The 25,908-nt window shown below is 37.8% G+C and overlaps 2 non-coding genes across 2 annotated transcripts; both read right to left on the bottom strand.

Moving 5' to 3' along the window:
- Nucleotides 1–14,881: 14,881 nt before the first annotated feature.
- Nucleotides 14,882–14,953, bottom strand: TRNAW-CCA (transfer RNA tryptophan (anticodon CCA)). Its single transcript has one exon. It is a non-coding gene; the product is annotated as a tRNA-Trp (tRNA).
- Nucleotides 14,954–15,789: 836 nt separating this feature from the next.
- On the bottom strand, nucleotides 15,790–15,861 carry TRNAW-CCA (transfer RNA tryptophan (anticodon CCA)). The gene has a single exon. It is a non-coding gene; the product is annotated as a tRNA-Trp (tRNA).
- Between the last annotated feature and the right edge of the window lie 10,047 nt (nucleotides 15,862–25,908).

The following is a 25,908-nucleotide window of genomic DNA, read 5'->3' on the forward strand; positions in this document are numbered from 1 at the left end:
GGGATGTGGTGGCTTAGTCGTTAAGACGCCAATTCTGATGATCGGAATATCAGAAGGTTAGCCGTTTGAGCCCTAATACTGCATGATGGGGTAAGCTTCTGTCACTAACCTCAGCTTCTGCCAACCTAGCAGTCTGAAAGCATGCAAATGCAAGTAGATAAATGGGTACTACTTCAGAGGGAAGGTAACAGCGTTCAGTGCAGTCATGCTGGCCACATGACCACCAGAGCAATCCTCGGACAATGCTGGCACTTTGGCTTAGTAACAGAGATGAGCACCACCCCCTACAGTCAGTTACGACTAGACATTCATGTCAAGGGACTATTTTTACCTTTTACATATGGGTACTTCCTCTTTTCTGAAGATTGCAGTCTTGTTTTTCCCCAGATGGATCCAGTTCATTGCTGTTGTCTATGCTAGTGGAAGAAAAGGCAGGCCAGCTCCACTGGGCCTGGCTTCAATTAAGAAGCAGATCCCTCTCTCCAGTCCATCTGCCTTGGTCCAAGCCTCAGAGGGAGAGAAAACCTGCAGAACCTGACCCCCTTCCCCACCACCATTCTCTTTTCCTTTTGTGTCATGTCTTTTTAGATTGTAAGCCTGAGGGCACGGAACCATCTAATTAAAAAGATTGTATGTACACCGCTGCGTAAATTTACAGCGCTATATAAATAAATCCTAATAATAATAATAATAATAATAATAATAATAATAATAATAATACCTTAATCTTATAGCAATTTACATGGTGGTACAAATAAGCAGACCCTAAATGTGTATAAGCACCTTGAATGAGGTTTTTAAAACTGAATTTGCCTTCATCTTCAGCAATTGTTTGAACTTCTTGCTTTGCCGCTATTAGAGACATTGCATTCTTGGTTTTTCATTTTTTCTTTCTTTTTTGTGGCATGTCATTATTAGCATTACATTGTTGGGGGAGCTTTTGCAGTTACAGCTCTATTTCTACAAAGTGGATTATACTCACTGAGTTTATCATGCATTTTCTTTTGTTCTGCTGAGTCTGAAATGGCCAGATCACTATAAGAGAAAAAAGCTCCTCTTTTATCCTTTGAAACCCTGTTCTATAACATTTCAGGTAGACAGGGAATTATATGACTCACACCAATTCAGGCAGCCTGCAACTTGTCACATAAAGTCTAAACTGTTCCATTACTAGGTTGTCATCTTTATTTGGCTTATATACTCTTTTGCTTTTGCACCGGATCTCTTATATGTGACTTAAGGGTGATATAGGACATTATCTATCACCTTTTTCTTTGGGTGACACTCTCAAACTGACAGTGATGCTTAATGCATGTTATTTGCTAAATATCTTTTTGGTCTACTGAAGACAGATGGGAGACTATTATTAACTTTACAGCAGTATCTTTTTCTGCCCACTAACTAGAGCCACCTCCTGATTTCATTTTTCAAAATTTGGAAAGAATATGCTTGCTTTTTTTTTAAAAAAAAATAAAAGCTAATTTCTATAACCCACATTGTTTGTAGCTTTTACACTGAAGTGCTATTTCCTTGATTTAATTACTTTATCCCAGATGCCAGGCCCACATTAAAGAGTGAACAGTGCCTTTTTGCCCTTGGATACAAAGCTGTTTCTGTTAGAGATGAGCAATAGAAAAAATATTGCACAGCAGGGGATGAAGAAATATATTGCTTCCCTGATAAGTATTCAGAACAGAACTAAGTTGACCTCTTATGTACCCTTCCACCATGCAGTGCAGGCAGACAGTGCTATATAGATTTTTCATGGCAAATATTATTCTAGGTCTTATCAGATGAGCAAATGATGTTTGGTTATTTGAGGCCACCAATTAGTTGGACCCCTATCTGAATCCCTCAAACATGACTTTCTGACATGGTCTACCTTCTGTTCTTTTATTTGTTTTGATTCCTTCAGTATTTTTATGAAGAGAGAAAGAAGCTGTGTTTTTATTAAGACTTGTATCCTATTTAATCGAAGTGATGGGGAATACATTTTTTCCTAAACCCAGTTTAATAAATGGAAGGAAGCTTTTTCCCATGAATCAACTCAACCATATCAGGACAAAAGAAGTGACAGACATATGAATACAAGGCAGAACTAAATATTGTACCTTGAAAGTCAGAATATAGCAAAGAGATCATGAGAACAGTAGGTAGTTCAGAGGATAAACATTGAATGGATAGTTTGAAGATTTTGAATGATTAGTTTTAATGGAAGGAAATCTGTAAAAATATCCTTTTGTGAAATATACAAAACATTTAGAAGCAAATGCCACAAGAAAGAGTGGAAAACAGGGCAAGGACATTGAAAAGGATTCATGCAAACCTTAGGATTAACATTTGGTATCTCTTCTTGTTTGGTAAACTTTAATTGACTTGTGAAGTCGAAGGCTTTCATGGCCGGCATCCATGGTTTTTTGTGAGTTTTTCGGGCTATGTGGCCATGTTCTAGAAGTTTTTCTTCCTGACATTTTGCCAGCATCTGTGGCTAGCATCTTCTCTGAAGATGCTAGCCACAGATGCTGGCAAAATGTCAGGAAGAAAATCTTCTAGAACATGGCCACATAGCCCGAAAAACTCACAAAAAAACCCATTTAATTGAATTATTTCTTAAAACAATCTTGTACAATTGACACAAAGGAAGACCAATGTTATCCATTGCATTGCCACCATAATGTTTTTTCATCTTGGTTCAATGACAGATTATCACAGGTTTGGCAGTTGTAAGACATTACTACACACACACACCTACACACACACACACAAATTTAATATATTGTAAGAATTCTAATATTGTGAGGGCACATAATGCATGATGATCCCAACATAGCTTTATTGAAAGCACTGCACATATGTAAATGATAATCAGGACTGATGTGTTAGCCTCCTTACACCCCTCCTCTTTTGATGTCAAATCTGCAACGAAATGCAGGTAAATTCACCCTTCTATGACCCTACTGTGGACACCATTACTGGGATTCCTTTATCACACATACGCTAGCATTAGGAGTTGCCTGGGCCCTGTTTTTCTGGACATTCTTGAGGAGGTGTGAAATGCCCACAATGGGATGATGCCAAGGAGTCAGAAGCCAGCAGATGCAACGGAAGGTAAAGATGGTATAGACCTTTGAAAAATCTTTTCAAGATAGGCAAGGTGAAGAGCTTTGCAGACAGTGAATCAGAGGGCTGGTTGGCTACAATAGCTGACAAATATACTTTGAGAGATGAGAAGGACAGTCCTTGACCACGCAGGTGGAGCAGGAAGTGTAAGGCTGTAGACAGTTGAACCAGTGAACATGGCTCAGCTCTAGCCTCAGCAAAGGCATAAAAACACTTCCATTTGTAAGAGTAAGACTGCTTAGTAGAATCCTTTCAAGAAGCTGAGAGGACCCTGAGAAGTTCTGGAGAGGTGGAGGTTGCTCAGGTCCAGATGAAGGACTGCACCATTGGAGTAGGAGAAAAGGTCCTGCCAGTTTGGTAGTCTGAGGTATTGGCCCCTGGACAGGTGAAGTAGGAGGGCAAACCAGGGTTGTTTGGGCCAGTAAGGAGCCAGCAGGATTGCATTGGCTAGGTCTCTTCTCATTTTGGCCACAACTCTTAGCACTAAAAGGAGTAGGGGAAGGCATAAAGGAAATGACGGCTGCAACTGAGAAGGAAGGCGTCTCCCAGAGAACCCGTCCCTTGGCCCACTCTGGTGCAGAACATCTGACACTGCATATTGTCTGGAGTAGCAAAAAGGTCCAAGGAAGGTGTTCCCTGATGTGAAACAATGAGACAGAAAGCTTGTGACAATAAGGTCCAGTCCTGCTGAAGGACCCTGTCCCTGCTGAAGGAGTCTGCCAGGACATTGTCCTTGCCTGCCAGATGAACTGCCACTGGATGAATGGAACGTTGATGACACCACGTCCAGAGGTGTTGAGCAAGATGAAGAAGAACAGAGGAGTGAGTTCCCCCCTGTTTGTTGATATAACAGACCATGGTAGTATTGTCTGTTATCACCTGGATGACCCTGTGAAGGAAGTGATATTTCAAAACCCAAAAGGCCTTGATGACAGCCAACAGCTCCAAGGCATTAATGTGCATTTCCACTTCCGACTGAGACCAGTGGCCTTGCACACAGAGGTCTTCACAATGGGCCCCCCAGCCATCCTGTGTTGGCCATGCTGGAAGGTTATGGAGTTTGAAAGGGCATCCCCCGAGGAAGTTTTTGGGGATGAACCACCATTGAAGAGAGATGAGACCAAAGGCTGTCTGTCCTTCTGGTGGGTAGGTAGGTACAAGCCATAACAGAGTCCAGAGATGTGCCTATATACTCTATCACCCTGACAGACCAAGTCCATGAGGACAGAGAGAGTGGTGTGGACATCTCTGAACAAATGTATGAGGGTGGATGACACCAGCAACCAATCATCCAAATAAGGAAAATTTTTGATTCCCTGGACATGAAGATGAGAGATGACCACTGCCATGCATTTTGTAAAAACACAGGCAGGTAGGATGGTATATTAATAGAGATCTCCGTCGACAGCAAAATGGAGAAACTTGCAGTGCTGAGGGCTGATGGTGATGTGAAAATAAGCATCTTTCAGGTCAATTGATTCAAACCAATCCCCTTGATGAAGAAAGGGGAGGATGGACTGAAGGGTCACCGTTTTGAACTTATGTGGTGTGATGTAGTGGTTGACACCCCTTAGACTGATTATAGGGCAAAGTCCGCCATCTCTCTTTGGCAACATGAAATACCTGGAAGAGTAACCATCCACTTTGCATCTGTCTGGGATGTGTTGAATGATACCTGTGTCAAGAAGGGAGGAGATCTCCTCTAGGAGAGGAGGAGAAGATGGGGCTGAGCAAAACAATGCCTAGAGGTGGAGTACTTGTAAACTCTATGGCATAATTCAGACACACAGTGGTGAGTATCCAGGCATCTGTGGTGATTCAACACCAGTCGTTGTAAAAAATGGCAAAGTTTGGAAAGATGGTAGGATGGCAGAGGAGAATTTGGAGGAATCAGACAAAATGATGGTGTCATCCTGATACATCTGTCAAAAGTGGGATTTGGTGGATGAGGACTTTTTAGAGGACTGTTGTTGCTGTTGTTGTTGAGGATAGCACTATCTTGTAAGGTCTCTTGGAAGACTGCTGGAAGGAACTCTTGTATTATGTAGAGTCCATAGAACAAGACCTAGAGTAATTAGAAGGGGCAAGCCGAGGGCACCACTGTTGTTTACGATACTGTTGTTTTTGACTGGTGACACCCAACCGCTTGCCTGTAAGGCGTGCCTTGGACAATGTATCCAGAGAGTCATCAGTCTTGGTTGTAAAAAGACCATCATCCTCAAAGGGCAGATCCTCACTACACTTCTTAGCCTCTTCCGTAAGATCAGTAGATCTAAGCCAAGCATAGTGACGAAGCACAACAGCACTTGACATGACTTTGGCAGCTCAGTTCATACAATGTCTCGCTGATTGGATCTGTTGCTTAACCAAGGAAAGAGCCTCAGTGTAGAAATCAAGGGCAGCCGCTTTTTGTTCTTCTGGCAAATAGGGGATAAAAGCAGCCATCTTATCGCACAAAAAACTTTTGGTAGGCATCCTTGCAAGCCTGCATGTTACCCACTTGAGCAGAAAGAGCAGCTGAAGAAGTGCCTGCCAAAGATGTCAAGACATCTGCCCTCCTTGTTCACTGGAGCAGAATGGGTTTTACTAGAAGATTTAGAGGTAAACTCAACTACCAAAGAGTTAGGAGTAGGGTGGGTGAAAAGATAAGGTGCAGTATCAGGCTGGACTTTGTATAGGCTCTCCAGCTTCCTTGAAGCAGGGGGTACTGATGAGGGCTTCAGCCAAGAAAGATTCATGACATCAGACAATGAAGCCAAGAAGGGAAAAACAGCTGGTGAAACTGCAATAGTATCAACTATTTGAAAGACAGGATCTCTCGCTGGCTTGGCAACATCAACCTGGAGCCCTATGGCCCTATGGAGCCCTACGACCCAACCAATCCTCTGGACCACATCTGAGAAAAGCTGAACATCCTCATTTGGAAATTTAGGTGTGGTGTCTTCAACTTCTTCCTGAGGAGATGCAATAACAGGAGAGAAGGTGCAGCTGGTGACATTTCTGTGTCATAAGCAGATTCCTCAGTAGATTGCTGAGGGATGGTGGGTGTAACAAATCTCCACTATCTCACAAGCACTAGAGATAAAATCCTAACTGCAAAACAAGGGGTATTTAGGACTGTGAAGAAGGTGCTGGGGCTGGAAAGACCGACATTCCTCAGTGGTATATACTCGTAAAAATGCATACACTGTGCTGCATTTAATTTTTTTTAAAAAGCCCCCATTGTGACCATATAGACTTTTAAAAATTGAATTACAATGTAAGGAGCTTTTGCAGGTGGGCAGAAAACAGTATGTGTACATGAGTATCTACTGATTCATTTCTGTGTATATGTAGGTGGTTTGCAACTTGTATTTTAGTTTGAGTCAGAGCACAAAGTGTATGGGCATGCAGAATTTCAATTTGTATATGGTTTAATGTGTACATAATCCAATCAAACATTTTCCCCACTTGGTAGTTACTAGAATTGTTATGTGAAATAGCTTTCTTTTTGGAACATTTCCCAAATGCAATAACATGGTAGAAGCATTATGAGAATCCAAGCAAGCAAGATTGTATAAATAGCCAGAGAGATAACTATCCTATTTACTCTTGACACCCTCAAATTAGTGAAAGCACATATGGAAAAGTGAATGGAAGGAGACAAAGAAATATATCCAAGTATGGCATTCAAATAAGAAGGAAATTTTCCAACTACATTCCAAAGCCATAAATGGTATTTTTTTCTTCCCAGTTTTATGTAATTTGTGTTCTTGGGTTAAATGTTGCACACAGGGGTAACTTTCAATTTTTATCCTCTTGGAAATGCAAAGCCCTTGTAGTGCCAGTAGAAGCAAGGAAAATCTTAACTTGCTTTTGAAAGCCAAGATTATATTACTTCCTATCTTAATCATTTTGTTGCATTTGTTGTACATTGTATAATGCCTGGAGCTGGGATCCTCTTTTGAGTTCTCAGCTAGTTGTGTGTTTTTCACCCTCCTTCTTGAATAAAGATGAAACTAGAGCAACACCACCTGCACAGATTTTGGATAGTTATTTTAAAAGTAATGTGTTACTATTCTACATTTTATAATAGTTGCTGTATCGCTAACAATTTAAAAAAGAAACAAGATACTTTCCTATTTGACAGAGAACAGTTTTAGTTACTTTTCAAATAAATATGAATGCCACCTGTGATAGAAAACATGTTATCCTCCTGATTTTCACATTGTGTTGACCTTAACACCCATGACAATGTGTGAGTCAGCAGCACAGCTCAGCATTTGAACCCTGTAGTGTTTCTTTTCCACCATTCAGTGAGGCATATCACCACAACTATAAAAGCAATGGAAATACTGCAGTTATACCACAAAATGAGTGTTATGCTACAATTATAAATGATACCTTTTTTACTGGGAAAAAACCTCTAATTACAAATGAACAATCTTTTGTGATGAATTATTCAGGATAGATCTATGTTTTGAACCTGCTCTGAAGTCTCATAGCCATGCTTCATAATGTATAGCCTGATGAATCCAAAGATACCTACTACACATTAAAACATTCTCATATATCTACAAAAGGACCACCATTTAAGTGTCATATACAGTTCTATTTAAATGAAGAACACGGTGACATAAAATAATACATAGTTGGATGGGACTGGAAGGGCTACCTAGCCCAACTCCCTGCCATATAGGAATACCTAGTTGAAGCATTCCCCAAAGATGGCCTTCCTACCTCTGTTTAAAGTACTGTACTCTAAAGAAAAGTCTGCCATCTTCCAAGGCAGTTTATTCCAACACCAAGAAATAATAATAATAATAATAATAATAATAATAATAATAATAATAATGATGTTTATTTATAATATCCTTTAAACCAAACACCCTTTTTAAAATTTATAATCTCTGTTCCTAGTTGAACTGCTGCCACACTGCAGAATTAATACAGCCTGACACTACTTTATTTGTCATGTACCATCCTATGGAACCCTGAGATCTGTAGTTTGTTGTGGCACCAGCTCTCTGACAGAGTAACAGAGTAGGCTGAATATGTCAAAAAACAACAAATCCCAGAATTCCATAACATTCAGCCATTGCAGTAAAAGCAGTGTCAAACTACATTAAATTTTCACTGTAGCTGCAGCTGTAGTGTTTAGATGGAATCTCTTTTCTTGTAATTTGAATCCATTGGTTCATGGTCTGTTCTCTGGAACAGCAGAAACATGTTATATTTGGATAGCAACTGTGAGGAATTATTGCTTTGCATATGAAGAGAGGTTTAGAACAGACAAAAAGGTCATTCCACTGTTGGACTCGTGGAAAATAAAACATTAAAAAGTAATGAATAATCTTACAGATTACCAGTCAAAATGAGTTTGACACAAATTAATGTTAGGGACCTTTGTTTACTGCTGAATGATGAAAGCTGAGGGGGTATTAACATTTTAAATATTGCATTATCACTTTAAAGGGCTCCCTAGAGCCCTTTGAAGCATGGTCCTAATGGATTCATGCACATTTGGCTTAATAACTTTAGATACCAAAAATTATCTCCTCCCGTGCATGTAAGCTTTATAAGGATACAGAAGCCTTGGGATTGTATGTGTGAGTCACTTTGCACGTATTAAATGCTTTCTAGATTTTACTGGGTGCTCCTATGAGGTAGCCACATTCTGGATTTTTTTTTTTTTTTTGCAAATACAAATCTTTGAATTTCTACAGCCTTTAAAAATATCCCTCCCCCAACACACAGACACTGCACTATATATCTTTTGCAGCAGCTGAATACCTGAACAATCCTGTGAGAAATTAGAAGCAAAGGCTATTTATTATGTTAATCATAAGGCTCACAGACTGAAAAGATTCTACTCTATAATCACTTGACGCAGCTTTAATCTACAATAACAAAGCAGAGCTGTCAGTTGAATGGCTTCACTTCCAGATGGTTCAACCTAGTTTATTTCATCACCTCATGTGTCAGCAAGATCAAATGCACATCTGGAATGATCACCTTTAAAGAAATAGCAGTTTTTAAAACTGAGAATGAATGTACAAATAAGCATCAATTTCAAAAATATTCAAACTTTCACCCTAAAAGAACTTGTAATATAAGTGCTTTTGTGGCAATATTTTCTCCAGTTTAAAATCCCCCCAGAGGCTGATTTCAAAATCCATAATGTTGTAGTTTTAGGATTATTTTTAAAGCAATATGTCTGTAGATCTAACAACAAGACATCTGATGGTGAAATTTATTTCAAAACATTTTTTTTAAAAATAAGAAAAATATCTAAAGTTCTCCTCTCTGAAAATACACAGTTCTAAAAATGTTTTGATGTGATTTCCAGTAACAATCACCCCACAGCATTCATCTGAACTTTTAGGAAATGAGAAGACTTCTAGTTGGATGCTGAGTGGTATCTGGTCTGGGAGCTGAAATCATAGTTAAGTTTATACTGGATTGTTGGGAAATGTGAGAGACAGTATTGGATCTTTCAATCAGAATTATTGTTTTGGGAAGGCAGAAGCTGAACAACAATCAGCCCCCCACCCAATACACACAAAAAAGGAAATAAGCTTAGAGTTTCTTGTGAAAAAATATAAAAGTAGCTTTATTTACAAAATGTTTGCATAAATTTATTTAAACACATGGTCTAATTGTTATCCCAAACTCAGGCCCCCGATCATCCCTCTCAATTGTGATATCAATTTAATACTAAATACTGAGGTGGGTAGCCTGGAAAGGCAATCCCTTTAAGGAGACTTGGCCATATTGTATTTGAAAATCTGGTTGGCTGCAGCATGGGAGGAAGCAAGAGCACGCACCACAATGAGATCACCCAAAGATATCAGCATAATTCCTTTGTCTATGGACGGTGATGATGGGATTCTGGCTGAAGAAGGTGGTTGTGCGTACACAGACAATGGACTCTTCTACAGTAGTATTGTTCAGTTTTTCTTTGTCTGAGATATTTACACCAATTGTCTGAACATTTCTCTCACTTGGGAAAACCATTCACCTTCTCTCAACTTTGCTTCATTAGTTCTTGTGTTTGTACGTGTGTGTGTGTGTGTTCATTATTTTAGTAAAGAAACTACAAAACCTATTTGGAATTGCCTCCAGAGTTCTGCACGATTTGCAGCTGATATACAGAGGGAAAAGATCCAAGGCTGCACATTGCCCTAGCCAAGGTATTTTTTATTTGAAATACTAAAATTTCTCTAAAACATATTAATTTGTGGGTACCCTTCTGGGACCCCCCCAGCTTTTTGGGTAACAAATGGAAGAGAGAGCAGGAAGAGAACAAAAATAACCTTAGGTTAGGGTGATGCAGGCAGAGAATGGGTGTGATAAACAAATCAGAAAGTAGTGAGTGTAGTTATACAAAGATTGCTAACACGTAACAGGAATTTCCAGAAACTGAATTCCTCAGTTCATGTTGGTCCTTTTATGGTTTTACCACTGCCACACCATACTGCTACTCACTGGATGCATATTCAACCTTCCCCTACTTTGGTGTAAATTGTTAAGAAAGGTGATAACAAAAAGATCATTATAGAACTGAGCCATAATGATACACCATTGTCCTTTCTCTCTTTCTTTTTAAACTATGGATTCTAAGCTTTAAGAGACATTGGCCTATTAGATCATTTATATTTGACATCCAAGTCAAGTATTTGCAATGTCAAATATACAAAGTTTGGCATTTGATATTTGGTAGCCTTTGATGTCTGACAGTTGACATCTGACATTTGTCAGCTGAAATTATTTGATAGTGTTTGATGTCTGACAGCCAAACTTATTTAATATTTGACTTTTGGGGTATGATTGATTTTGAAACCTGTAATATTTGAGTTTCTATGTAAAATCTGCAAAAGTAAAAACTCTCATGCATTTGTCCAACCTTTCTGATCCTCTTCCACTTTATAAATTTGCTTATTCTTCTGACCCTAGTCTTCATCCTATTCATTTCTGTTACCTTTAACTTCAGGACGCCTCAAAGTCAGTTTCTTTTATTAATAAATGTTCATTCTATCACTGAATATTTTTTCTAGAATTGTTTATACTACAATACATTAAAACAATATAATAAATAAACACGCAAACAATTATGATAAAAAATAAAACAAGAGTATGCAGTTCCAATCCCACACCCACAAAATGCAATGCATGACTAGTCCTATTTTTACCTTTATAAAATCTAACCCAATGAAGCTGATGATGGAATGGAGATTTGAACCTGGGCCTTCCCTGTCTTAGGCCAACATTTTAATCTGTTTAAAACATTTTGATCACTGGAAAAGAACAGCTTTTCGAATGATTACATTCTGCCATGCTCCTACTAAACATTTTCTAAAAATGAAACAGAGCTTCTAGAATATAGAGATAAAAACAGGCTATTCTATATGATCCTGGTGCCCTGGAGGAAAAGATGAGGTGGGAACCTTAGCCCAAAGTTGGAGAGCTCCACCCCCATATCAGAGGATGAGTTGGGGGTCCATCTCCCATTCAGAGACTTCTGACAGTTGAAATACAATGAGTGGCCTCTCACAGAAAGATTTCTCAGAAGTAAATGTATGTTTGAGAACAAGGTCTCTTTAAAGTTTTATCTCTCATCCTTGTTGGGTTCTAAGAAGAGCCACAGTGAAATCTGGGTAACAGAAGCAACAACAAACTTTCCATCTTATTTTAAATTTGGGCCACATCTATAATTTTCCATTTGTTTAGGACCAGAAGTCTGACTGGTCCTCTTTACTAATTGTGTTCTGATCTAAGTTGCAGATAAAAGCAATCCTCAATGCACAGGATAAATTAGTCCTATATAGGGTAGCCCCACTGATATCGTCTGGACTTGTTGGTTTACTCAGATTTCATTGATTTCAGTGGGTCTGTTCTAAATTGGATGGATTTAGTCCACAAACTTACGGTATATCAGATTTGCAAAAAGTGAAGATCAAGGTCAGAGATATTCTGAATTGTCCATTCCTAAGCAGTGGTTTTATTGCAAAACTGGAAATCTCCTATTCAATAAACAAGGGCTTATGTGATCCAGTGTGGTGGAGAGTTGGACTAAAACTATGGGAGATAAAGGTGTGAACCCCCACTCAGCCATGGAAATCCACCTTAGGCAAATCACAGTCTCTCAGCCTAACAAAAAGGCTATGACAAACCCTCCTGAATACATCTTAACAAGAAAATGCTAAATTAGTGTTGGAGTCTATGGATGCATCCACAATGCAGAAATAATCCAGTTTGCCACCACTTTACCTGCCATGCCTCAATACTATGAAATTCTGGGCATTGTGGTTTTGAAGCCTTCTCTGTCAGAGAGCTCAAGTACTACAACAAACTACAATTCACAGAATTCCATAGCACTGAGCAATGGCAGTTGAAGTGGTGTCAAACTGGATTAATTCTGCAGTGCAGATGCATTGTATAAATCAGAGTCGACTTGGAGAAATGTAACAACAACAATCATAAAAATGCTTATGCTTCCCATGAAAATTGTCACCCATATATCCTGAGAAAAAACCCAATAGTTAATTAAATGGCTGCTTGCAAACTCTGAGGAACATTCTTTGTTTCTTCCATTCACTGTTACATATGTGATGCCTTATTTTTAAAAGTTTGATTCTGTACTAGGCAAGGATTTCTTATGTTATGTGGATACAAAGGTTGGGATTTTTTTTTAAAAAAATAAGCCACTTGAGAGCTTTATTTAGCATTAGTAAACACTGATGTGTTTAGAGTAGGCACCTCATTGTGCATGTGAGCATTTTCAGATGGCTGATCCCTCTCACCGATCCCTCTCTAACCACCAGTTTAACCGGTGTCAGCAGCAGTGTAACCTCCAAGCACTGGAAAGCACAAATCAGCCAGCAGGCTGATTTGCATAGTAATGAGTTCTGTTTACCTGCCTGCACTAGACTGATTGAGGAAAGAGGTTTCCTTCCAATGCAGCTGGTTAAAGGTAATTGACAAAGTGGTCTGGTATATGTTTCAGCTTCCAAGCATTTCTAGCTTCACATCTCTTGAACAGATCAGTACTGTAAGAAGAGAAGAAAATGGGGTGGGGTGGAGAAAGGGAAATAAGTTTCTTCATATAACAAGGAAGCTACACAGGCAGGGTAGAAATTATGTGGCCCACTAGATGTTGAACTTTTAACATTCCTCATCACTGGCTAAGTTGGCTAGGGATCTTGGAAGCTGCAGTCTAACAACATCTGGACAGATCCCTGACTTCCAGGCCTTCTGTGTAGAAAGTATAAAACTTTCCCCAGTATGGTCAAAATGGATCTCTAGACTAGAGGATCTTAGGCTGAATTTCCCAGTGGCCATGGCTAGTGTAGTTAATAGTAGCAGATCTCCTCTCAAGGTTGTCCACCAGATACCAGTTCCAGGCTCCTGTAATACCCCTTGCCCTTACAATCCTTAAATCACTTCCTGGTTAAGTATTTAGGACTCTACGATGAGTAGACAATTGGACAAATGAATGTGTTTTCTGGTGGGTTCAGCATTGTAACTATGTAACCAATCTTCCTCTTTAAAACATTTAATAATAATAATAATAATAATAATAATAATAATAATTTATTTATATCCTGCCTCTCTGTGCAACACAACTGGTGTGGCTTACAATTAACATAATACAATCCCATAACCTCATATCCCTCCCACCCCTAAAATAGAAATTAAACAGTACACAATTTAAAACATACCTTAAAATGAACAGTAATTAATTTGGTGTTAATTACACGAGGAAAAGGGATTAAAAACAAACCATAGCAGAGATATAATGAATAACAGAACATTCAGACAAGCAACATGTAAGCTGCCTTTACACTCATTTAATGTAACTGTTTATTTTTTAAATTTATGCGTCAGCTTTCTGTAACTTTATTCCCAGACACTTCACTAGCAATCAGTCCAAACTAGAACCTAACTCAATGTATCTGAGGAAGTCTGAAAAATTATGCCTCAATCTCTTTCACATAGTTAGCCTCAAAGGTGCTACAAGATCCCTTTGCATAGTGATATTCCAGACTAACATGACCATGTCTATGGATTCTCCATCAAAGCAATTAAGGCATTGGTGCCAAGGCAGGAAGGATAGACTTCTAGAATTATTCAAATGCATAAAATGAATTAATTAGTTGAAAAATTGGTTAGTTCTGTGTTTTTCTTTAAAATAATAAACTTCCAAATTTGCACAGTTTTTTGCTTTTATGAATTTGGAACTTTAAAAATTCAAATGTGCTGGAAATGGAAACTGATCAATCTGTGCATTCAAGTTGGTGGTTTGAACAGTTTAAAATTTTTTAAATGCCTGGCTTAGAGTCCATGAATATTCAGCTATGTTGTGCTGAATTAGAATGTCCACCATTTCCCCTCTGAGGCACCTCAGGATATACATAGCATGGAAAGATAACATGGCCACCTTCATGCTGAGGATGGCTGTATTTACTAAATTTGTGTGGTTTTGATGGGAATTAATTGAAATTTTCAGATTTGTTCATGAAAATGAAATTTCCCTCCTCATAAAAGGATGGAGATATTTGGGTTTTTGATGGTGATGCTGATGATGCTGTGGGAGAAAGTGAATCTGTCAGATTTGTCCATTTCTTTTGTGTGCTTGTAAGAATCTGACACAGAGATGTCTAAGTCTAGGCTAGCTAGAGCTCTAGTGTCTTTGACTGTGAACTAAGGCTACACAGTCAGCCCTTCTTGCTACATCTCAACCAGCAAAGGTGACAAGAAACAAAATAAAGCAAGGGAATGTTGACCATGGTGTGATTTGAACACACAACCTTCTGATCTGGAGTCAGATGCACTGCCATTGTGCCACAGGGCCAGCTTATAACATGGCATGCCACTGGTATGTAGAAGGCCATAAAAGAAAAAGGTAAATAGCACTGCTTCTAATATGGAGGGCACCAAAAGAGACAACTATGATTCCATCAAAGCTGCCATTAAGGTTCAGGTACAAAAGACAGATTGGGAAAATTGTTAATGTGGCTCCAAGTTGATAGAAAGGATTGATGGAGTTTCCATTCATTCTGGTATATATTTTTAAACAAAATAAGAACTTCAAAATGGTACTTAAACATACATACATACATACATACATACATACATTTATTTATTTATTTATTTATTTATTTATTTATTTATTTTAAAAAATAACTTTTAAATGTCTGTCTAAGAGTCCCTGAATATTCAACTATGGTGTCCTGAATTAAAATGCCCACCATTTCCCCTCTGAGACACCTAACCTTTAACAGTATACATAGCAAGGAATGACAACATGGCCATCTTTATGTTGAGGATGGCTGTACTTACTGAATTGGGTAAGTGGAGATGGCAAGGCTTTTCCTTTGGTTAGTTTTGATGAGAATTAATTGAAATTTTCAGATATTGATGAAAATGAAATTTCAACTGTCATAAAAGGTTTTTTGGGTTTTAACAACAACAACAACAACATAGAAGAAAGTGAATCTGTCAGAGTCATCAATTCCCTTTGTGTGCTTGTAGTGAACTGACACAGCGATTACTGATTCTTGATCAGAAGACTACAGGTCTGATTCTAGGCTAGCTGGAGCCCTGGAGTCTTTCACTCTGAGCTGAGGCTACATGGCCCACCCTCCTTGCTTAAAAAGGGGACAAAAACCAAACAAAATAAGAAAATCTTGACCCTGGTGTGATTTGAACACACAACCTTCTGATCTGGAGTCAGACGCGCTACCATTGTGCCACAGGGCCAGCTGGAATGTGATGTAGAGCCACAACAGAAATATTTCCAGGACAGCATGACAGTATTAAGTTGAATGCCATCAAAGACAAAACAAAGCGGCCTTGGCTGAGTTAACTGAGGGCCTCTGCAATGGATCATTGTGCCATAGGGTTTCCTGAGAAGCTGGAGGAAAGGCATATGCTTATTCAAAACAAGCAGATTAATAGTCATATTAATTGAGATGTCTAGCTTGTAGTTAGAGGAGGTGCTCCCTCAAGTGGTGAAAGTCATCTGTTTGTCATCTCTAAAATAGTGAAATATATTTTTGTCACAGGATGTGTGCTTAGTGAACAATAATATTTAATATGCTTTATTTTGTGATGGCCATTGGAAAGTAAACATGGGTTTAATTTGCAAGTCTTATTGCAGAAGCACACTTCTCCCACAGCTGGAGGAAAAAAATGTTGATCACAGGGAATATATATTCTTTTTAACATTTAGTCTGGGTCTAGAGTCTCATCAGACTGGTTTTTATTTCACATGTACCAACAAGTAGAGTTTCATTTGTTTCTTCCATTCCTGGAACCAGAAGGAAGCAAAACATTTTTTTCTGATTGAATGAAGCAGAAAGCCTAGTGTGTTGAATTTTACATTTGTATTCAACTGCTCACTGCCTGATTGGGCACCTATGCCATTGCAGCGTCCTTAAAAATACCATCTCTAATAATTATAACTGGAAGCTGATTGATTATGGTTTCTGCAAGAAGTCCACTAGTGTAAGAAGTACAGTGCTGCCTGGCTTGAGTGCCACAGGGTGATCCCTATTGAAGCTGCTCTGCATGGCAAGCAGCACACTCAGAGCGGTGTCTGTCCGCATCCCCATAGCCAGATGCATAGTGATTACAGCAGCACTGAGATCCATGGAGAACCCTAGCAGATATTGATGCTGATGTCACCATTTTGTTTCTTGCTATGGGAATATAACCAGTTGCTTATCCAATCCTCCCTGATTGCAGGGAATCGTGGAAAAACCATGTGAGCAGCTTCAGTGGCTTTACAGTAAGTAGGAGGAAGTTTTTGCTGCTGTACAGTGAGGAAGAAAATGCCAGGCTGAAAAAGGACATTCACACATATAAGGGACACTTATACATGAATATATACCTAACAGAATTCTGGCTATTATTATTCACATGCACAGTATAATGTGGACAAGATTGCAAAGGGATTCATTACAACCCATCCCAAATACTATTATACAAGATTGCATATTATACCATTTTATATGGTTTATTTACATTCCTTATTATTTATGTATTTGTAGGTCCTTTTTGTAAAAGAAAGCAACACCCAAAATAGGAAAATAGCCTATTTAAAAAAGGAAAAATCAAAACTCCCCAAAATGTTTTTGTCTCATAAAAGTGACAAGAAAGGAAAACAACTAAGTGGTTAGTGTTATGCAAAGGTAGTGATATCACATTATTTTAACAGAAGGTCTGGTGTTAATGCTGCCATATATATTTCTTGCAGCTCATTGAAAGGTTTGTAACAGACTGCTCACTCAGCTCATTTAAAATCATTATAAATGTTCATATAGAAGATCAAATGAAATGCTCAGTGATTCTCAGTCAAGTCATTGGTGGGCACCAAAGAATAAAATGGCAATTAACATTAGGAATATGTCACAGATAATTTGATACTGCTTTAAGCAACTTAACCTCTAAGCCCTCAAAGCTAAAATGATGGCCTGATGGAATTTATCTTAAAATGTCTTAAAAAATAAAATAAAAATGAAGGTACAAATGAACAGCCGATCAAAAATCAACTCTTGCCTAGCAATATATACAAAGAAAAGTGATGAGGTAGTATGCATATTTAACCTTCTGACCTCTAGTTACTGTATGAAAAACATTCTTGATGCAAGTCAGACTCAGAACGTTTTACAGACACCCATTCATCTGATTCAATCCAATTCAACCAAAATGGTTTCAGTTTGGTGATTAACCAAAATATGACAATCCTTGTTGAGATCTTTGTTCTCAGAAAAGTTACAGCTCCACAACATAGAAGATGATATGAATGCTAAACAATTCAATTCAAAATGTCAAACAAGATCTAATTAATAACCTGGTTGTTATAATCCATCACCAATAAATATGACAACTTGTTTCTGAATGAGAACTATTCTGGCCACAGAATGTTCATTAGTTATATTCATTAGATAATAAAACAGTATATAAAGACCAAGGAAAAACACCCTAAGATGCAGTTCTCCTAGGTGGAAAATGTGTCATTACATCTATTGTAGATAGAAGTGGTACATGAGTAAAGGTACAGGTCAAATCTCCCTAACCAAAATGTTTGGGTTTTGGAATTTTTTTTCAGATTTTGGAATATTTGCAAATACATAATGAGATATCCTGGAGATGTGATCCAAGTCTAAACATGAAAATCATTTATGTTTTGTACATACCTTATACATATAGCCTGAAGGTAATTTTATGCATAATATTTACTCTTCTAATATATACTTTTCTCCATGAAACAAAACTTTTCACAAAAACAATCCTTTTTACAAAGTCTTTCTATATCTGACCAGCCACCTCTTTCCTACATTTCCTCTGTCTAGCTGTAATATATTTAATAGGCAAAACACATACTAAAAGGGGTGAGGGGATGGAATTCCACTCAACAAATAAGTAAATATGCCAAAAAACTGAAATAAATAACTGACAATGAGTTATGTAGTAACACGTAATATGAAAATTACAAAACAGAACAAAGAGTAAGAGAAGTCTTAACATAAATTAACCAAAGCCTGTAGGCAGAGCAATATAACTTTAACACATGTAGTATATGACAAGCAGCTGCAAAGTGAAGCTAAACTAGTATAAACAATATCACAAAGGCAGACAGATAATTCACATTAGTGTAAGCCTAAAGGTTAAGGTCTTTAATACATACAGAAGTAATAAAAAAAATTACTGTCCATTTCATGCTTGATACAGTCTTAAAGACAGGTGCCCTTGAATAAATATGGTGAAGAATTGTACAAGCACTAGTGAAAGGCTATGATATTGACATACCACTACTTCCAGAAAGGTGAAGCTGTTTTCAAGAGGATATTCTTCAGTAATTGGAATAAGATAATGTTTCCCATAATTATCCATAATTTTTCATTGTATGTTTCAGACTCCAAAGATGCTGGCACCTCACAGATAAAGCTGGCAGTATTTGATTTTGTAAAGACCAATTATTTAAAACAGACATGGACTGTGAAAGATGAAAGAGGGGTGGAGAATCACAGATTTTTGGTGTTAGGTTTCAGCAATGTGTATGCAGTGAACAATGATATAAATCTTGATCTTGAAAAAAAATATTCTGGTTGGTTGTATTATTTACTTATGCAAAAGTTCCCTGTTTAATTTCACATGCATAGTGTTAGTTTTGGATAATAGGTTCACTGAAACATGTTCAACGTCTCATTCTTTGTTGTTGTAGGAACCTGTCCTCTCTATCCATGCTATTTTGCCTTTAGTGCCATTTATTTTTTTGTTAAAGAAGTAATGCTCAGACATGCATGTACTTTGTTAACTGAGGTATACTTCTACTATATTTGATCTTATATAGAGTTTCTTCCTTAACAATTATTTATGTATACCTATAGTCAGGTGAGCATTAAGCTAAGTCATAAATGGTGTTAGAAGATAGGAAATTTGGAAGGGCCTAGTGCTGCCACAGGGTTACCATTAAGCTGAAGTAAACTTGACAGTGGTCAACAACAAGCACTGCCAAGCAAAGAATGCTTATCTTGAAGAGGTCCTAAATGTAGATACAGTATATTCATCATAATGCCCTTGTTCCTCTCCTCCAAGAAACAGGTAATGTCGTTAGTAGTAAGTTACACCCAGGTTCTGGATTAGGGTAAGGAGCAAAACAAACCAACCAACAAACACCCAACCCTGTCTCCAGCCTGCTTAAAGCTGCTCACAAAGATTACTGAAGTTGTCTTGCCTACAGGTCAAACTGTGCTGGTAGTGACAATGTCAGATTTAAAGAGTTCTATGTGAAAAATGCTATTTGCAAGATAGGATCTGTGGTTCTAATTGAAATTCTATTTCCAGTGAAGTGTGACAGACCATTTTTGTAGTCTCTGGATGACATATTTCTAATATTTAATGATAGAAGATATCAATGTGGCAGATGCGGGAGGGGAGAGGGACAGAGAGCAATATAACCTGACCTTTTATGCAAAGTTCAGGGGTAATTAACAAATAACAATGGTTTGCAGATGCATATGTGTGTGGGGTGTGTGTGTGTCTCACAAAATCTTTTTTATGCAAATAAAATAAAATAAAATAAAAAATCCCACCTGTGTTTCTGGAACCTGTGTTGTTGTTTTGCCCCCAAATATTGGTTTAGCACTAAAAACAAATCACAATTTTATATTTTCGTACAAGGGAAAAACAATTTGCATATAAAAACTATGTTTCCAGAAACATTCAATTTTGTTTGTGTAAAATAATTTCTGAAAACATTTTGGGATATGTAAATATGAAGCAAAACTCTGTGTTATTTTTGTTGAGCAGGTCTCCTCAATGCCAGTAAATCAATTTTCAAAATCATTATGCTGTCATTCTCTACATTTGTGAGAATATTAGAAAACATTATACGAAATGACTACTGTACTATATAACAACAGGAAACATCATTTTGCCTGCATTTTTCTTCATTCCTCTATAAGGAGATGAACTCTCTTTGTGGAAGGCATTTTCTGAAACAATCATTGGTCATGCAAACAGCTTTCTATACCAAAATTGTATTGTGACCTAGATTTTAAGGGAGAACAAAACAAACACAGTGGAGAAAAATTTTCAAAGCCAGATGTGTAGAAAAATCAAATACAAGAAAGAAATTCTGAAGTTTATTGTTGCTGCTATTATCTTTCTTGGAGAAAGAGAGGACTTTCATTCTAAGGTGGCAACAAACTTTGGGATCTCAAACCACAGGTTGAGGAGGAATTACCTTAGACCCTGAGAAGTTGTCACTAGTGTCACTGCTAATCCTTTTCTTGAGATTCTCTTGGGTAATCTATAGAAAGGTAAGTGGCATAATAAAATCTGGGTGACAGAGGAATGGATCTTTATAAATTTATCAACTTTTCTCAAAGATGAATATCAAATAGTGTCAGTCTGTGAGCACAAATACCTTTGTGTTCATGGATACCTAGTTCTGGACTGTGTAAGTTGCAATACTGAATTCGGGAATCTTTAATGCAGGCACAATGCATTCTTTTTCTCTACTAACATCATATTCGATGTAAGGGAAAGTATCTGCCTAAATACATGAAAAATTCCATATCCTGTTTGGTCTTAGAAATTAAGGAAGAACAGCCCTAGTGAATGGGAGACCCCAAACAAATGACAGGTGCTATATTTGAAAGACAGGAATTCTCAACCAACCTCTGAGTATACCTTGCCTTAGGAAACCTTGTGAAATTCATGGGGCTTCCATAAATTGACAGTTGACTTGAAGGCATATGTCTGTGTGAGCTGTGTGCCTTCAAGTTGTTTCTGACTTATGGCAACTGTAATGCAAACCTGTCATGGGGTTTTCTTGGCAAGAAGGCATATACAGTGCCCACTGTACACACTTTTCAGTATTGACACTAGAAGACCTCAACATATTTCTGGAGAGAGAGAAGTACATTCATTAGTGTGAGATTAATATTCATTCAGAGGCGAAACATGATTGCTTTCAAATGCACTGTGTGGCATTTTATTAATCACAGATTAATATTTAATCTGACCAGTTGCATGTGATTTTAATACCTGAAAAAATAACCTTAGGTTGTACCCACATATCACCTTTCATGTTTATTAGAAATATAGTTGAGTTTTTCTAAAAAATGCTGCAGATGTTCATTGAACACATGCTGCCAACAGCAGAGTTGTATTCATGGCTCTTATTAACAAATCAGGAAATTTGCAAGAATGAGTGCATTACTGATTATATCAGATGAGTGTTTGCTGTTTTGAAATGTAGTGCTCCTCACAAAGAGCCAAGGGTAATGAGTGTTCTTCAGTACAACATCTGTTTTGTTGAATGGGATATGTCATATGCTTCTCCAGTTTAGTCACCAAGGTGTTGATATTATTATTGACATCACACACAGCAATGTATTCTTGTTCCCTGTCTCCCTGCCCTTCAACATTATCTGGTTGTTTCACAGTAAGGACAGCCAATTAATCTCAGTCATAGCAAAAAGCAGGAAATAAAAAGAGGTCTGTTTTGTTTCATTAAATGAAGACTGGAGGGAAATATGCAGTAGCTGATGATCAAATTTAGGAGTGGAAAACAGAATGAATGAAATTTGTCATTCCTGATTTCTTCCAGTTTTAAGAAAATCAGAACTCCTCTATAGCTTTCTGAAAAGAGTACATGGAGAGATCTTGTAGCACCTTTGAGACTAACTAAAAGAAAGAAATTGGCAGCAAGAGCTTTCATACACTTCAGCCTACTTCCTCAGATGCATTTGGTGGAGTGGAAGCTTGGCACAGACATATATATGGACATAAATAAGGCATTAGGAACGAGAATACACAAAAAACCAATGGCAGAACATTTCAGTCTTCCTGGGTATTCCATCTTAGACCTCAGAACAGCAGTCATTGAACAAAAGAACTACAATGGTAGACTGGAAAGAGAAACAGCAGAATTGGAATTCATTCATAAACTACAGCCCCTCAGCAATAGATTGAACAAAGACAATGGACACCCAAACAGTGGCTCACCACTATAGGCTTTGGTGTAGACTTTGAGGCCGCTCATGACTACAAACCATGTAGTCCTGAATTGGTCTATACAGAGAGGATTCCCTACCTGGTATTAACTTGCTAAATGTTGTTAGATATACTTAACATGCTATGGAAAAGAGACAAATGTAGATGAAGCTCACCATCCCATGTCAGACCATTAGTTCATCTGTTTCACTATTGTTCACATCAGTTGTGGAAGAGTGCTCCCCAGGCTATTGTCGTGTGTCACAACAGTTCAGGTTCCCCACACTGCCCCTTTTCTTGGCAAAAAAAGAAAAGAAAAGAAAAATGAAAGCCCACTCCTAGAAGACTCTAGAAGAGGTGATTCACATTTTAATTAGTTCATAGGGCCTTCCTGTACTGTTTAACATTTAACGTCCCAATATTTATGGGGCCAACTAAAAAAGCATACAATACAAGCTTTTTAGATGGCCCCAAAAAGGTGTCACCATTTTGTGGGTTCTGTATTTTGTTGTATTTTGCTGCATGGCCAACATATATGTAGAATATGTTTTCTAGATTTAAATATCCAGTTTTACAAAATAAGAATTACACTACCAGCTACATATAGTCTGTTCAACCCCTGATCACCTGAGGAGCAGAAAAATGGTCACTGGAGTTATTTCAGTTTGCCATACTCCTGGTCTACATTGACTGGCAGTGACTCTCTATTGTTCCACGCAGGGATCTTTTTCTAGGACTAAGCCATCTGCATGTAAAGCAACTATTTCTCCTATTCACCTTTACCTGGGAATAGTGGAGGTTACCCTGTAGATCTTTCAGACAGATCTTGCATTCTAAAAATTGTTTGACTCTGCAGAACTGAATCATGTTAGACTGATTGTTCTCAAATAGCAATAGAAAAAAGAATAATTTTTTGCAAAGTTTTATTTTTGGCTTTCTTCTACTCAGATAGCAATCAGCTTCCAGATTCCTTTCAGATTTCAGCACAAGAGTGATTCCTTGGCAGTTAGTAATAAAAGATTAATCTTTTTTGCAAGCACATGCAATGTAACTATCACAGAAAAACAATATACATTACACCCCTTGATGCTTTTTAAAATATAAAGTTACTAAATGGAGAGGTGCCATGCCTTTAAGGACTTTATTATCATAACTCTACACAAATATAACCTAATAAAAAGAAGCCCTTTCAAGCAAAAATAAAATCTTTTGAAGTAATTTTCAAACTGAACGGGGCATGTTAGATGCATTTAAAACTTATTTCACAGTGTTTCTTCATAACTATGTTCATTATTATTATTATTATTATTATTATTATAGTGAAGATTGGAAATTTGCTTTTTAAAAGTAACATGTAGTCAGTACTCAGTAGAGTAACTTAAAAGTAATCATTAGTCATTAATCATTGTGGTGTTTGAAAAGTAACTTGCTGCTGTTATTGCTTGTTGCTTTTCTGCTACTTTTAATTACTCTTATATTGACAGGAAGATGGAATATAGTAGGAAAATCCCTGTCAAAATGTCTCTAAAATTTCCCACTAACTGCAACAAGTATCTAGAAACTGTTGCTTGTTATACCAGTGAAGCAACTTCACTACCACTTGTTGCATTATTTTTGAAATGTGACTCCTTAGCATCTTTGTAACCAAGAAAATTCAGCAAGTTGGTAACTGGTAACCTGATATTTGCAAACTGTGTTACACACAGGCAGGCATGTGATATTATAGGGCATAGAATCACTAAGCACCTATAGCCCGCATCCAAAATCCCAGTCAGGAAGATGACATGAGGGAAATCCCTGCTGTCTATTCTCCTTTCATCCTCTACCCATTACTTCTCAAACTAGAAAGTCTGAACAAAAATTGCAGTTGTATTCAGCTGAATTACAGTTATAGTTGTTTGCATGATTGGTGCCTCTGACTGTGTTTGATTCCCAATCAAGCAGATCACTATAACCTCATTTGGTTGAATTCAGTAACAATCATTGTTCAGAACTTCTCAATCAAAACAGATTAGTGTGCAAGAACCCAGATCAACTAGATCATGTGTTCCGACTATGGTTGCAGTTTTGAACATCTGAAGAAAGCTAAGATCCATGCACACCTAATTGTAGAATTTGTCATCACAAAATATTATGATGGCTGACAGAATAGGCAGCTTTGAAAGGGCTTTGGACATATTCACAAAAGATGTGGCTAGAAGGGTATTAATCATAATGAGGAGAATCTCTTCCCGTATGAGGCAATATAGTACTACAAATCAGTTGCTGGGGACCAGAAACAGGAGGGAGCTGTTACATTAATGTACTGACTGTAACCATGTAGTTCTGCACCTTGTTTGCCATTATGTGGGTAGAATGCTGATGAAGATGGGACTTTGGTCTGGTCTAGTGAACCTCTTCTTATGTTACTCCTTCATGTGGTTGAAATAATACATGTAGTGACTTCTATAGATTTTATAATTTGGTAGCTGTTGCCCACATAGGGCCCCTCTTAATATTAAGTAATATAGTGGGCTTTCCTTGTATGACCCATCTATGCAGATGCAACAGATGCAGCAGCCATTAGTCTGAAGTGGGCACACCATACTGCTAGCATTCTTGGAGTCACCCCACCTGGAAATTGCATCTGGCATGAGAAAAGGTAAATAGAGTCATGTATCTTGCCATCATGTCCTCTGAAATGTGCCTATTTCACACCTTCTCTTCCTTTTTGAGAAGATTGGATTTCATAGCATACAGAGATACATATCAAAGGCTCTGGTCAATCTGGACCATCAAGGCTCTGGTCTTATTTGCCCCAGGGCACAAAAATTTTATTTAAACCTCAAACTTTTTTTTTTACCTTGGTCTTATTTCCTTAGTAAGCAGAGGTGCTGTCAGACTTTCAATCTAATTCACCTCTTGAGCATAGTCCCTAACTTCAGCTATTATTGTGCTGGAAAGGAACAGCATCCTTACTGGTACAGTATTTCCATTAGAAGGTTGTAATCCTGTCCTATGCTAACCTCTTTGTTTCTTACCTCTTGTGTGTGTGGGTGATCATTGCAAGTGTATGGTGAACTTCCCCTTTTAAATGAAATACAATTCACTGAGACTTTGTCTCTGTGGTTCTTTGCCTCCAACTTCTTTATACACAGAGTTATGGTCCCTGGCTGCATAACCTAGTCTGTCACTGAGCTAATTATAATTCCCCTAGTTATTTGGTTACATAGTATATTGGAGTACAGCTGGTCTTCAACCAGCCTACTAATATAATAGTTAATATAACATTTAATATGTTTTATCAGCCCTAGCACC

Source organism: Sceloporus occidentalis, unplaced genomic scaffold (assembly GCF_023333645.1).
Source record: "Sceloporus occidentalis isolate IW3139 unplaced genomic scaffold, rSceOcc1.0.p SCAF_5, whole genome shotgun sequence".
NCBI lineage: Eukaryota > Metazoa > Chordata > Lepidosauria > Squamata > Phrynosomatidae > Sceloporus > Sceloporus occidentalis.